At 49.3% G+C, this 16,388-nt stretch overlaps 1 protein-coding gene across 2 annotated transcripts in view; it reads right to left on the bottom strand.

Annotated features, from left to right (window-relative positions):
- bun (TSC22 domain family member bunched) overlaps positions 1 to 16,388 on the bottom strand; it is a 315,510-nt gene that overhangs the window by 207,823 nt on the left and 91,299 nt on the right. The window lies entirely within an intron of this gene.

Here is a 16,388-nt window from a genome sequence, read left to right as displayed (position 1 = left end):
TTCATTTTTCCCGTGGACTCGTAGGAATATATATATATATATATATATATATATATATATATATATATATATATATATATATATATATATATATATACAAGGAGGGAAACGGATGTTAACCGACACCCTATCATTTCCGCCACACAGGTAAAAATTCCAGCAAGTTCTAAGCGTCACCTTGACGACACCACCTTCTACAACCAACCCTCACCCTCCTCCTCCCCTCTAACTTTCATCTGGTCGCTAAGTTACTGCACGTCAACACCAACGCTCAGGTGCCGCTTGTACCTTGTGGTCTGGACCGTCAATACAACACCCCTGGGGACTCTATACATCACGTGACAGGTGTAGGAAAGTAACACGGAGGCTTGACGTAAGCGTCTGGACCCCCCTCACATGTAACACAGTAGTAAGAGACAGTGTGCGGAGACGTCCCTCACCCATCGCGAACTGAGGGAACACAAGACGGTAAACCCGTGTGTGTGTGCAGAGGAGTTCCTCCGCCTGGAGGAGGAGGAGTTCCTTCGCCTGTGGACCGCGAGGTCTTCCCTTGTTAGACCCCCCTCAGGTCGGTGAGGTAGCGGTGCCAGTGTGAGGGAAGGGACGTGCAGACAATATATCACAGACTGTATAAAGGTGTGAGATCTCGACTTACTCTGGGCTGTGTGTACGATCCCCACACAACAAAATCGAACGACGTCATTTTCGCCCACCTTGAGAGACGATGTAACTGTACAACGAGGACCATGTAATGTAGAGAGTACGAGACCTTAGGATAATGTCTTACGTGATTCTCGTTTTTTTGCTACGTTCGTAGAATCCTGCTTAACAAACATCAAACTATAATGTACAGCTATAATGTGCAACTTGAAGGAGCAGTTCAACAGCTAAATATACCGTCTACTTTTTTTTTCTCTCTCTCTCCCATGATATACTGACATCTGTCCCGCGTTTAGTTTTCTATACAGGTTTTTGGTACATTCTCTGAGGAGCGACGGGATGTTATCTGCGTCCAGTGAGAGGCTTGGGCAGATAAGGCGACTGTCGTACCGCGGTATCTTCAACTGATAAGCTCATCACAGAGAACGCCACCTGGAGTATGATAATATAAAGCAGTCGATTCTCTCTGATTATATCTTCATCAACAGCACATGCAGGTGCTGTGCCTGAGCAAAGGGGAGCAATGCATCATGCAACAGGCATCGCCTGGTTGAGTATGACCACGGGATCCGTGCCGTTCAATCCCCGGGTCACGAACGTCCGACGTCCGTGCTTTCACGAACATCCACACTCACTCACGAACTGTAGAGAGATAATGACTCACTTCCTGTCCTACACACAAAAACGATCGCTTGTACTTACGAATCACGGAACGTCACTATTATCTTACGCATTTTCGTGAGCAATGACGCCATGGCCAGATCCGACAAGGACCAATGAACTATATATATATATATATATATATATACATGGATGACTCATCGTTTACTGAATAATGATTTATATACATGAACGATTCATCATTTACTGGATGATTAATTACATATACATGGATGATTCATCGTTTACTGGATAATGATTAATCATATATATATATACATGGATGGTTTATCGTTTACTGGATAATGATTTATATATACATGGATGTTTCAACGAGACAATATACATCAACTAGAAACATTCTCACGTTGGGCGTCATCAGCCAAAACACGCCCCCCCCCCCCCCTACCTAAATAACTAATATGTCTTGTAGCGCCCAACGCATAGGGAAATCCCCACCTCCTCTTCCTCCTCCAGCGTCGCTGTAGCATAGACCCAGCCACAGACCCCCCCAACCTCCTGCGTCAGGTGTGGGTGGCACGGTCCGCCGAGGTGAGGCCCCGGGCGTGTCCCAGGTGGCCCGGAGCGGCCCACGTGAGCAACAACACCCCCTCCACCTCCCCCAACAAAAGGCATACTTAGCGTGCGTCTTAAGACCTTCCACCGCCACTCCTGCCGGCGACGAAGACAACAACCCTTGCCAAGTGCCATAGCGAGGCGCTCATCCACTCACTTCGGGCAACGCAACACCCTGACCATCACCACACGCTACCCCACAGGAAGAAGTGATCTGTTCCTTCAATTCGTGAGGGAGAAAAAAAAAAAAATAAACAATGGGCCATAGATCGACCTCCTGTATGGCTCTTTCCAAATCTCATTCATGCAATACGGTCCATCGCAGCAATAACACACGCCTTCGGTACAGCCATATCATCACCCGCTCTATCCCGTATGTCTCTTACAATGCAACTCACAACAACTATGTTGGAAATCCCATGTGATGAAACTCCCGGAAATCCCACATAACAGACCTCCTGGAAATCCCACATAACAGACTTCCTGGAAAGCCCACACAACAGACCTCCTGGAAATCCCTCAAAATGGACCTGGCGATTCTGTCGTGTACATCCCACTCAACGGTCCACACACACACACACACACACACACACACACACACACACTATCTTCTTCCCCACAACATAACTACCAGTTTCACTCTCGCCCGGGGTAGGTAAATACTGCTCGTATGTGTGGGGTGTGGGGGTGTTTATATCTGGGGGACGAGGGGGGGAGGAATGCCTCTTCTTCCAAAATCGCTTTTAGGCAGTCTGGCTGAAACAACATTAAACTTCCACCACTTCATCACTCGTACAATCGACTCTTCGTCAAACCCATACATTTCCGTCCGCCTCCGGTCACTACCTCTCGACTACACACGAGAGTTCGGACGTCTTGGAAACCACAAGGTAGATAAAAAAAAAAACACAATAATAATAGTCAAAATCATTCCCTTACGAGACCTGTGGTTATTGTAATGCAGATGTATTACACGCATCAGGAGAGAAATACCAGAAGCCAGGTAACAAAATAGGGTAACGTCACACTAAGTCGACGTACGAGTAAAATACAACTGAGACGTAGGAAAGAGGAAGACTATGTGGCGCGTCGGTAGATGAGGAACGTACAGTAAAGGCGCGACAAACGAGGACACGAGTGAGAGCAAGACGGGGACTTAACAACGGCTGACCCAGAATCCCTTGACCTTAACAATTGCTTGTTGAATCACTATTTTCTTCTTCTATAGAAAATTTACTGTATCTCTGTCCTCTCTTGTCCACAATATTCCATCAAAGACTTTCTCTGTTCCTCCTACCTAACCTTATACTCACTCATTCCTCGCTGTCATATACCATACAAATGCTGGCTGGCTGGAAAGCCATATGTATATATATCATGGCCACAGCACATCCCTAAACCCCATTCATTCTTTCTCAACCTTCCCTCTGTGTTTGGACGCAACCCGTGTCCCCCGCTGCTCAATCGTCAGTTTCCACGGAACCTTTCAGACTGGGTGGAAGTTCCCGGTTACTGAACTCGAGCGTGTGCGAGGTGTGGCACCGTGCGACAGGTGAGAGATAAATGTACGGTTCACCGCACCGGAGGACCGAACAACTTCGAAGGAGGCTCAGGTCACCGAAGGCGATGGACCTACGACCTCGGAGCGTACCGGAGGATGAGGCAGGGTGTTCTAAGCGGCGGAGGGTGTGGGTGGGGGGTGAACGTGCCAACCAGCCGGCCAGGTGCGGGGTGCCAACATTCCTAGTGCTGGTGGAGCGAGGGAGGGAGGGAGGGAGAGACAGCGTGGCACCATCCCCACCACCAAGCACCCATCTCCAACCTTCACACATCGTCCCTACCACCCCAAAAGCATGATAAACATCCGTGTCAAACACGCCAACACAACTCCTGGCCCATCCTCAACGCCTCTACGTTGTACCCCCCAAGCATTATCCTCAAAATACAACTCTCAATTCTTGAACGAATTCATAACCTCCAACTGATCAAAGACTTCTCATACATGATGATGATGATCATGTTCGACGAAGAGATGGCGCAAGTTCCACCGAATTTTGAGTCCCAAGTTTGTACACTTTCCCGACCACCCCCTCTACCCCCAAACCATCCCTGATCTCCTAGAATTCATCCCTGCCTCTTGCAACAGCTGTTTTTGGTGATGGGCGTGTAATGACCGGGATGGGTGGGAGATGGGCGACTACAGAGGCGACGCAGAAGACAGCGTGGCACCGTGTCCCTGTGCCTGCCAAATATTTCCCCCAACACTGCCCCTCCCCTCCCTCCACAACAATACCCCCCAACCCCCACCCACCTAGCAAATGTCCCCAAAATAAAACCTAACCTGTGGAGGCCTTGCTGACCAGCACCACCACACCACACCACACCTCACCACCACCACATCTCACCACCACCACCACCACCACCATACCTCACCTCTCCACCACCACCACATCTCACCTCCACCACCACCATCACAACACACCACCACTAACACCAAACCAAACCTCACCTCACCTCCTCCAACACCACCAACCTTACCTTTTGACACCAGACATCTGGCGAGAGGTCATGATGATCGTGAAGTTATCTCTACGCCTTAACCTCTCTCTCTCTCTCTCTCTCTCTTTCTCTCTCTCCCCCCCACCACCGTGGTCACCTTGGCTGCGTCTCAACACCACATCTCTTAAGTTTCCCCGTAGTGACAAACCTCCGCAGTATAGCCAAGGCTTCCTCCGGTCCGCCGCCCTCCCGCCCAACTCCCCTTGGCCAAGAAGGCCCGACGCTAACTGGCAATACTGAAAGTTATACAACATATGCCCCACACCTGAAAACCAACCCTCACCCCTATCTCACAGCTGAAGACGCTGACCGTCTCCCGGTGTAAAACCTGACCAAAGTCTCGCCGTAACTGCCCTTAAACCAGACCCACAATAACAATTTCCCCCTTCTACTGCAGTCTGGTATAAATAAACCGTTTAACGCTTCAGTCTATCAAATAAACCCTTTCTAACACCTCAGAATATCTAATAAACCCTGTTTAAAACGCCTCAGTATATCTTCACGTCAACAGTGGGGAGTTTCCTGCCATTGTCTTCACACCGAGCCCCTGCATCAGTGAGACAGAACGTGTGCAGCATCGGCAGGAGGGAGGACGCGTCCAAGTCTGGTCACCAAACACACACACACATACGTTGGGTCAGGCACACCCCGTGCCAAACACGTACCTACGGACATACAAGTGAACACCTCCCCCGACGGAGATTTCTACGGCAACCCTTCCTCTTCTGCGGCGTAGTTACAAACGCCCCTTCTGCCGCCCCCATCCGCCGCCCACGATCCCCCGTCTCCCATCACACAACCCCAGCATCCATGACGGTCACCAACGTGAGCCTACTACACCCTCTCAGCCACATATGTTGTCCCCCCAACATGGCTCCACATACGCACCCAGGGCGTTCCAAACTACGCTGAAGGAAATAACTCCCCTCCCCCCCAAAATCCCTCACCAGCTGGGGATCACGGCCCAACACCACCATCTGACCACCACGAGAGAACCAGCTGACCAGGAGGCTCCGTCCTCCCGCAGCTGGCCTCCTCCTCCTCCAGGCAGCACGGCTCCCCCTCGACATCTGGAGCCCCCCCCAGTCGCCCCTCCCTACCCATACAGGCCCGGCCTACCACACGATCAATACACCGCGCCCAACCAACAACACACACACACACACACACACACACACACACACACACACACACACAAGCAAACATATGACAAAAATCTGTGGTAAGTATGATTTAGTCCACCCACCAACAATTCTTTCCCAAATACATATATATATATATATATATATATATATATATATATATATATATATATATATATATATATATATATAATCTCGCGAGAATATAGCCTTAATAATTTTTCGCCAGGATCGATATAATGACAAAGTCATTCTCTTATAAGCCAAGAAATTACGCTGCATCACATCGACTGCAGCTCACACGCAACACCGGAAAACTTGAAACGAAAGTTCTATTTCAACGCGAGCCATGTAAACCGGTATTCATACAATCCTGTACAACAACGCGTTAACCACAAGGTCTCTCATCATTATACAATATTTATAATGACATCAGGTATCAATTCAACATGTTGATAATATAAGGAAATGAATATCAATGATTAATTTCGAGTCAAAAATCTGAGCAGTGAAGTCCGGGGGGGCGCGGGCGCGACATGGCGGAGGCGTGGTGGCCGCCCGGGCCAACAGGAAGAGAAATATTGGGCATTAATTCTGGCTATGCCGCAGTCCCCAGGCCCCCCCCCCCCTGGTGCCGTCCACGCCCGGCAGCGCCTTACCTACCCCCTCCTTCACCCAGCGCCACCACACATATGGAGAGTCTTAGCGGCTCACACAGCAGAAAGGGGTTTAAAAAAATTATAATATATTCTCACCCAAGCTGTCGTCCATTTGGGGAGGTTATGAATATATTGGATAAATATGCCAAACTTTTATTTTTTTTTTTTTTATCTTTACGGTAACAATGTCCATCTTGTCATCCCATCTTAACGCACAGGCCAGGTCTTCCATTTTCTTCAAAAATATAAAATACACTCACGTATTACTTCTCCAACCTCTCTTTTCATATTTCACTTAGGGCCTGGCCTCCGTGAGCCCTTCTGTCCGTGAATGGAGAGAGAGAGAGAGAGAGAGAGAGAGAGAGAGAGAGAGAGAGAGAGAGAGAGAGAGAGAGAGAGAGAGAGAGAGAGAGAGAGAGAGATCCTTCAAGCATTGCAGCGTTTTATCTTTATTTAACGCTTGCCTTGCATTCACACGTTTTCTATCAACTGCTACATACTACCTTTATATATATATATATATATATATATATATATATATATATATATATATATATATATATATATATATATATATCGAGTAACGTAAGGGTAAGAGAGATGTGTGGAAATAAAAAGAGCGTGGTTGAGAGAGCAGAAGAGGGTGTTTTGAAGTGGTTTGGGCACATGGAGAGAATGAGTGAGGAAAGATTGACCAAGAGGATATATGTGTCGGAGGTGGAGGGAACGAGGAGAAGAGGGAGACCAAATTGGAGGTGGAAAGATGGAGTGAAAAAGATTTTGTGTGATCGGGGCCTGAACATGCAGGAGGGTGAAAGGAGGGCAAGGAATAGAGTGAATTGGAGCGATGTGGTATACCGGGGTTGACGTGCTGTCAGTGGATTGAATCAAGGCATGTGAAGCGTCTGGGGTAAACCATGGAAAGCTGTGTAGGTATGTATATTTGCGTGTGTGGACGTATGTATATACATGTGTATGGGGGGGGGGGGGTTGGGCCATTTCTTTCGTCTGTTTCCTTAAGCTACCTCGCAAACGCGGGAGACAGCGACAAAGTATAAAAAAAAAAAAAAAAAAAAAAAAAAAAATATATATATATATATATATATATATATATATATATATATTTATATATAATAACAAAAAAAAAGTCTAACAAATAAGACTGCGCTATTTCCAGTAGCAGGGAAAATGAACTCCTTTGGAGAGAGTTCTTGGGGCGACATTGCACTCCCTATTAACACAGCCTCGCCGAAATGTAACTATTCACTCGCGGTGTAACCTCGAGCAAGAGAGGGCCCGGTTACATTCTCTCTCTCTCTCTCTCTCTCTCTCTCTCTCTCTCTCTCTCTCTCTCTCTCTCTCTCTCGGCCATGTTCTCGCGTTACGTCATCGCACCGCTGAAGGAGGTTAAGTACAGACATGTGTTAGTTACTAGCCATGATATATCCCCTCTCCCTTCCCTTGACAGAGCATTACACCACACAGCCCTTAAATCCTACCCTCCCTAACGACCATCTTCAAAACATCAGCTCTTCATACCACACCCCGTGCATGGCCCACATAACCCACGAGGGAGCTAGGCTAGCCCACACCGTGCGTGTCCCATAAAATAACCCATGAAGGACCTAGGCTAGCCCACACCGTGCGTAAACCACATAACCCATGAGGGAGCTAGGCTAGTCCACACCATGCGTAAACCACATAACCCATGAGGGAGCTAGGCTAGCCCACACCGTGCGTAAACCACATAACCCATGAGAGAGCTAGGCTAGCCCACACCCCGTGCATGGCCCGCATAACTCATGAGGGAGCTAGGCTAGCCCACACCGTGCGTAAACCACATAACCCATGAAGGACCTAGGCTAGCCTACACCGTGCGTGACCCACATCACCCATGTCGGAGCTAGGCTAGCCCACACCGTGCGTGACCCACATCACCCATGAGGGAGCTAGGCTAGCCCACACCTGCGTAAACCACATAACCCATTCGGAGCTAGGCTAGCCCACACCGTGCATGTCGCACACAACCCACGAGGAAGCTAGGCTAGCCCACACCGTGCGTGACCCACATCACCCAAGAGGGAGCTAGGCTAACCTAGCCAGCCAGCACGTCTGCCTATACCATCAACTCCACCCCTTCCCTCTGCAGCCCACCACCTCCATGATGCTTATCTAGACGGCAACCAATAAAAACCTCCTTCCTCCTCCACATTGAGCCAAAACATCTGTCGCTGCTCTGCACTAAAGCCAACACACACCTGCTGCTGGGCCACACGCTCCTTGCGAGACACCGGATCTCCCGCCGCAGCTGCGACGCTTGGATGAGGAACCAACAGCTAACAGGAAAGCACAAGGATTTCCGGTGTGTGTGTGTGTGTGTGTGTGTGTGTGTGTGTGTGTGTTGGTGCGAGTGTGTAGGGAGGGGAACTGGTTCTACTTCAGTTCATAACCTGTTGCCACAACTATGTAATAAACTACAAGTCCTTACTCTAACGAAAACTATTTACGAATTCTAGAGTGAAAACCAGTATTTGCTATTACCGACACCAACATGTACCACACTAAACACCTCAGGAATTGTCTCAAAACCTATGTCAATCATCAACTTCCTCCTGCGTCAGCTAAATAATATATATTATTTGCATATCGACTTCCCGTGGCGAATATGATCCTATATAAATGAGAAATTAAGAGGGGAAATGCGATTTCCGCATCTATTGAGTGCATTAACCCTTTCCTTCTATCTTGTAATCTTCACCTGAGGCCCATAAATTTTGAAGTGCATTTGAAAACCATTTATCAATTCTAAAAAAAAAAAATATATATAGGTGAAAAACACAGTAAAAATATATATAGGTGAAGTTAGTCTATATCGCGCGAACATGAAAAAGCCAAACCTAACTTACGCATCAGATTAATCCAAATCCGATTTGAATAAACGTTTCTTACCTTATCTATGTAAACAGGGCGCCTTGTAACAGCCCGCAAGACCTCGTACTGCGCTTGTAAAGAGGACGAGGCAAGCGCTAAAATGGCGACACTCGCATGCATCCTCCCGCCTAAAACCTACATGGACGAAGACACGAATTTCTACCATTTCTCACCAATAAATCGATGCGTTCACACTCACGTACGACGGCGCCACTTCATGGTGAAAATCCACAGGTTGATGGCGTGCTGTCAGTGTCCAGCGGGGATCCTGCGGGGGCCGAGGTGCGCGAGCAAGCCGAGACGCGACACATTTTCGCGGGTTACGGGAGCTGAGCGGAAGCCTCGTGACGTCATAGTCACGAAACGCGAACCAAGCGGAAAACCAGAATTCCGGCTCATTCAGCTTATCTTAAGCTCATTCCCCATTGAAAAAATATTTAAAACCATACTTGACATAAATACAGATTAAAATAATCACGAAATGAATCCATAATTACGTCAAACCTTTAAAAAGAGCCGTCGTTAGAAGACTGCTGCAGTCGGACTTCGATTATTGGAACATTACACACACAGAAAGGTGACATGGTGCCATTAGGTGACTTTTATATATTTCCTTCTGTAAAAACTGTGTACTGAATTTCTCCCATCAAAGACTACTAGTCTGTTTCTCGATGAAATGAAAAATAAATACGAGACGTTTATTAAACTGATGTAAGTAAATATCTATTAATGATTAATTGAAATAAAAATTAAATGAATTTAAAGCAGGTGGATATTGTTCAAGCATGGCAATGATGGGCGTCACGGGTGTGACAGTTTAAGAAGCGGAAGACGACGACACGTGACGCTAGGATAATAATGGGACGTTACTTAGGCGGCTCGCGTCACACCTGACTCCTGCCACCTCTCCCCCCCCCCTCTCTTTTTCTCCCCAAACCCCAAGCCGACCACAGTGTGTGTGTGTGTGTGTGTGGTGGGGGAGAGGAGTGATGGGTGGCCAGCTGCACCACACTGACTCAGGACCTCCACTACAGCCTACCACAAGCCAAAACCGGTGCTCACGTGAGGCATGTTCATCGCACGTGACACCCACCCACCCCTCACCCTGCCACCCACCCACCCACCCCACCCCACTACCACTACGCTAACCTGTGGCACCCACCACACTGCCACTACGCTATCCACTGCCACCCACTACACTCTACCCTCTGAATATCACCACCTTGGGGTATCTATTGATCCCCTCATGCAGGATGTACCACTACTACTACTACTACTACTACTACTACTATCACTACTACTACTGCTACTACTACTACTATTACTACTACTACTACTATTACTACTACTACTACTATTACTACTACTACTACTATTACTACTACTACAACTATTATTATTACTACTACAACTATTACTACAAATAATAATGATTCAAGATTTAATCTATATATTATATACATACATATATATATATATATATATATATATATATATACATTCTTGGCACTAATGTCTTGGGTAGAGCGTCCGCACACAGCGGGGTGGGGAGAACATGCCACATGCAGGCCAAACTATTAGCAACCCGGATACTGGCCCTGCTGGTTCTAAATTCTTCCTTTACACTTCACTGTGCTAGGGGAAAATATACGAGGTGATTCATTTAACTCGTCCTAGGGGAAAATGTACGAGGTGATCCATTTAACTAATTAAAATAAGGAGCTTTCGACGTGTCTTGCAATGTTTACCTTCGTTAAATTCAGACACAAAATTATGGATCCTTAAGATACATCTAACCAGGTCTCACAATGCTTCCTCTAAGTAGCTATGGACTGTCTGGTCTCTACTCTCAACACAGCTTGTTCTCAATAACTACACACAGCCTGGTGTCTACACAGCCTGGTTTCTACAACAGCTTAGTTTCAATATATACACAACCTGGTCTCTACAATATACACCCTTGGTCGGCAACCACTACAGACAGCCTGGTTTCTACACAGCTTGTTTCAATATATACACAGCCTGGTTTCTACAACCGCTTGGTTTCAATATATACACAGCCTGGTTTCTACAGTATACACCCTTGGTCCACAACCACTACAGACAGCCTGGTTTCTACAATATACACCTTGGTCCGCAACCACTACAGACAGCCTGGTTTCTACAACAGCAACCAGGGTCTCTACAACCCTCGATCACAATCGATCATTTGGATATAGCAGCTGTTCACATCTTCCCCACCCACCACCCCAAGTGACATGCGTCTCCACCGTCAGCTGTCGTCCTAACGACCTCTTCCATGTCGTCTAACCACCACCTCCTCCCCCATGCATGAGGCACACCCCCGCCTCCACCACCCTGTATCAAGGGAGGCCATGCACGAAAGCGAGAGGCATGGGGCGCGCACGCGACCTCCCACGCCTCTCTGGCATGCATGGGTATACATGAGCGAGCCTCCCAGAAGATGCAGACGACCTGCAGACATGCAACGTTGCAACGCTCATGTCACCACCACGGGTGAGGTCATGTCAGGCCGGCAGTGACCCCACGGGCGAGAGGCCAAGCCACCGAGGGGGGAGGGAGGGTCTGTGTGCCTGCCTGACACACCACGACGCCCCTCCTCCACCTCCTGTGCCAGTAATAGCAACACGTGTGTTACATAGCCACCAGGCCTGCACCTCCCCCTTCACTGGCACACTCCACCTCCTTCACCTGCCCTTGGACAGAGCCTCCACACACACACACACACACACACATCCCCCTTTTTTGCCACAATGAAGCTCTAACTCTCGTCCCTCCCACTTATACCACCTCATCAGGTTATCACGACCACGAAGCCTCATTCACTCACTCATACCTTGCCTCATGCAGTACAAGCCCACTGACACGCCCGCCTGGACTACGACCCTTGGCCCTTAAGGGCCGGTCTCGACTGAGGCCAGTCACAGTCGTGAGAAACGACAGAATATGAGGAAACGACGCGAAAACCTGGCTTGAGGTCTTGGCCAATCCAAGACAGACATCATACACGACCCGTCCAAGAGAGACATCACACATACTACACCCCTGGGGTCTCCGTGGTGTGGTGGCAAACGTTACTGACCGTCTGCACCCTCGCATGGGTTCGGATCCCGGGCGCAAGGCGGAAGTCAACCCACACCCAACCCAGGTGTTCGTTCTCCCTTTGAGACTGGTCAATAAAATGGATGCCTGGCCTCCTAAGGTGGCGTCTATGTATGTACTTGTGTGTATATGACCAAAGACTAAAGATATGGTACGCATATAGGAAAGTCAAGACGCGGGCCAACACGAGCGTACAAAAGTCTCTCGCCCACGTAAAACGCAAATACTAATGGTGTATACGGGCCCATCCCCGTGGCTGATGAGAGAGAGAGAGAGAGAGAGAGAGAGAGAGAGAGAGAGAGAGAGAGAGAGAGAGAGAGAGAGAGAGAGAGAATGTGGCGCAGCGGCCCTTTCTGACGGGCACCAACTTGAAGAGGAGGAGGAGGAGAAGCAGAGGGGGAGAGGAGGCCTGCCTGCCTGCCTGCCCCTCTCTCTTTCTCTCTACCGTGTGTTGTGGCCCTGGCATCAGTGTGGCACCCTGGGGCCTCCTCCCGCCCGTCCCTCACCCACCCTCCTGACTCACCCTGGCAACAAGGGCCCCACACACACACACACACGCACACACACACACACAGTAAGAGCTCCACTCACATACCCCCACCCATAGACTTTACACCTTCCTCCCTACACACAGCACGTTAAACCACACGGTAAGCCAGTTTCACACTCCTCCCCACCAACCTAGAAGAGCAGGCACTTGGCTGCCTACGAACCGCTTCAAATACGCCCATCAGAACTCGCCATGGTGTTGCCTTCGCTCACACCCCCCCCCCCCCCTCCCCCCGCTGTATATGTATGGTCTACATGCCCGAGAGAGAGAGAGAGAGAGAGAGAGAGAGAGAGAGAGAGAGAGAGAGAGAGAGAGAGAGAGAGAGAGAGAGAGTCTGAACTACTCGTGCAACAGACGGCACAACACAATGTTGCTGACAACACACGCCAAACTACTACAAGACTGACCCCGAGTGTAGCATGTAACACATTAGCTATGGAAAGACACGTCCTTGTGACATAAGGTGGAAATACCTTGTATAACACTTCACAATAACCATCCGGGTTTAATAAGGGTCGTAAGAAATGCTTTTCCTGGCCTCAATCCTAGTCCTCTCCCAGCACAGTGCCACAGAATTAACCTAGCCGGGGTATGTTGTTGTTGCTGTTTGAGATTAAACCTCCGTACAACTCAGGAGGTGCGGGCCCTATGCTGTAGGGCGGCCCCGCCGGTGGTGAGGGACCTAAGCACTGGGCTTAGGGGGCTGGGCATGTTATCCCACCCGGCCCCCCCAACGAGAGCCAGGCTCCTCTGAGTGGGGGTATGCAAATCAGCAAGGAGATCATAGCGGGAGCGGGAGGAGGAGGAGGATGAGGGGGGGGACGGAAGAAGAAGAACTCATCTAGCGGGAGGAGGAGGAGGAGGAGGGGACGGAAGAAGAAGAACTCGGGAGGAGGAGGAGGAGGAGGAGGAGGAGGAGGAGGAGGAGGAGAGGAGGAGGGGACGGAAGAAGAAGAATTCATCTAGCGGGAGGAGGAGGAGGAGGAGGAGGAGGAGGAGGAGGGGACGGAAGAAGAACTCATCAAGTAAGGACAGAGCTCCCGGGTGAGTGGGGGGTGAGTGTTGCCTCACAGCCTGCGCGGTGGCAATGTCAACAACGGGCCGACATCATCCACACAGAGAGGGTCACCTCGCACTGGCGATATCGTTGACAGCGAGCTTGGGGCAACCACCCACCACCACCTTCCCTCCGTCTCTCACGCAGTCGACCGAGGTCCCCTCACTGTGGTCTACACTGCTGGCCCTTATCTGACGACCCTGGGGGGGTAAATCACGGCAGACGCTTGCTGCTCCTACAGCGTAAACCATCACATAACGTAAGGAGAACCAATGGTAACAGCTTGTCATCACCGAACGAGCACGAGAACTAAACCATCACTGACACAAACCTCTCGAATCACTGTTAACGACCCATCCCAAAAACCCTCGACCCAGAAAGGGAGGCCTCCTAACAACAAGCCATGGCTTCCCTGACATGCCCGAGGTCAAGTACTTGATGAGTAACAGACACAAAACGAACTCCCCCCACCTCCCTCCATCGCAGATCCTTCGTTAAAACTGGTCGCTGGACGATCATTAGAGCCAACACACACACACACACACACACACACACACACACACACACACCAGCTGGGTTCTAGAATGCACAAGCGTTCAGTCCAGACGTCATCACAGCGCGAACATGACATCAGAAGCCATCAAGACCGCGACAGAGGACTCGTCAAAGCGGGGCTTGTGCAGGGAAGTGGGAGGAGGGGAGGGTTGGTTGGCCCCCGAAGCCACTGTTGCTGGCCAAGTGATACCAGGCATATGAGCCGTGGGAGGCAGCTGGTGGCCGGCGTCATGGGCAAGTGGCAGAGCGTGACGCCACACTACAGGCAGCCGTCATGTGGATCACGTTACTGCCAGACGTCAAGGGCAATGTCCTCTCTCCACCCTGAACACTGTCCACGAGAGAGAGGGAGGGACACACTCAACGAAGCAAACCGAAGGCAGGGAGAAAGTTGCGAGTTAAATCGGAATAACATCGGGGCTTTAGCAGTGGAGGGGGCAAGGCTAGTGAGCGTTTCACGGTTAAGTGGAGGGATTTTCAAAGTTTGAGATCACCTTATGAGGACATGGCAGCTAATGGAACCACTGCGGAATGAGATTCTTCACGAAAGACCATCGTGATCACACAAGAATTAACGAGGCGTCGACAACCTCCCTCTGTATCCAGGTGCAGTGGTGGCCAAATACTAATTTCTGATATGGGGGTCAATTTGAGACTTTGTGCTGAAGCACTGCCCCCACGTACACAGACCCACACCAGCAGACAGACAGACTGGCCGATAGAAAAATGACAACAGGTGGGTAGGTACACTTACTGACATGGATAGAGACATACATATATACACCAGCGTCCTCACACCTTCCCTGCGTCTTAAACACAGAGCCAACTACACTCCGTCACCAGGCTACACCACCCACGAAAGCAAGTGTCTCACAGAGCCAACTACACTCCGTCACCAGGCTACACCACCCACGATAGCAAGTGTCTCACAGAGCCAACTACACTCCGTCACCAGGCTACACCACCCACGAAAGCAAGTGTCTCACAGAGCCAACTACACTCCGTCACCAGGCTACACCACCCACGAAAGCAAGTGTCTCTCCACCACACCACCAGCGGCCCCAGCGTCCGTACTCTTGATAACAACAGCACTTCACCTCTGACCTTTGCTGCTGCCGACACGTTCAACACAACAGTGCATAGTATAGCTTGCCACACACGATCCTTCCAGATGTGACTAGTCTAAAAGGCGATGGATTAAGGCCTCAGAGGGTTGACAGACAGGCAGATAGATAGCTAGACAGACAGACAGACAGACACACACACACACACACACACACACACACACACACACACACACACACACGGAAACACACATGAACGAATGCAATACCTATGGCTAGGCCTTGGCACTCAGATAACCATGAATAATAATAGACAAAAAATAATCTATAATTATTATTATTATCATTATTATTACTACTACTACTCCTATAAAGCACACAATGTCAATAAACTATCATATTCTATTGCCTAAACCTTGTTGACACTTCTCTGTGTAACCTAAGATGAATTTCAATCACTGTGGCCCAGTCCCTGGACCTTCTGTGCACTCTGTACCCTCTTCTGTGCCACAGACCATAGGAGGGGCGGGAGAACCCGGTAAATATACCCGGTCTTTCGGTAAAAAGAAATCCTGAACGTATTTGTCCCAAGAACAACGCTGTGGTGTTGTCTGATGGCCAAGATGGCGCGGGATGTTTGGTGAGCTGGTAGTGATGATGTGTGAGGGACGGGCGTGTTGTACCTGGTATGATACCTGGACGAATACCTGTGTGTGTGTGTGTGTGTGTGTGTGTGTGTGTGTGTGTGTGTGTGTGTGTGTGTGTGTGTGGAGTCTTCACGGGTCCTCTTAGAGAGACACCCCTCTCGACTAGACCAGGTCGGGCGCCCAGGCTTGCTTGCCTGGGTCGGGT

This window comes from Panulirus ornatus, chromosome 39 (assembly GCF_036320965.1).
Source record: "Panulirus ornatus isolate Po-2019 chromosome 39, ASM3632096v1, whole genome shotgun sequence".
NCBI lineage: Eukaryota > Metazoa > Arthropoda > Malacostraca > Decapoda > Palinuridae > Panulirus > Panulirus ornatus.
This window is presented reverse-complemented; position numbering and strand designations above follow the sequence as displayed.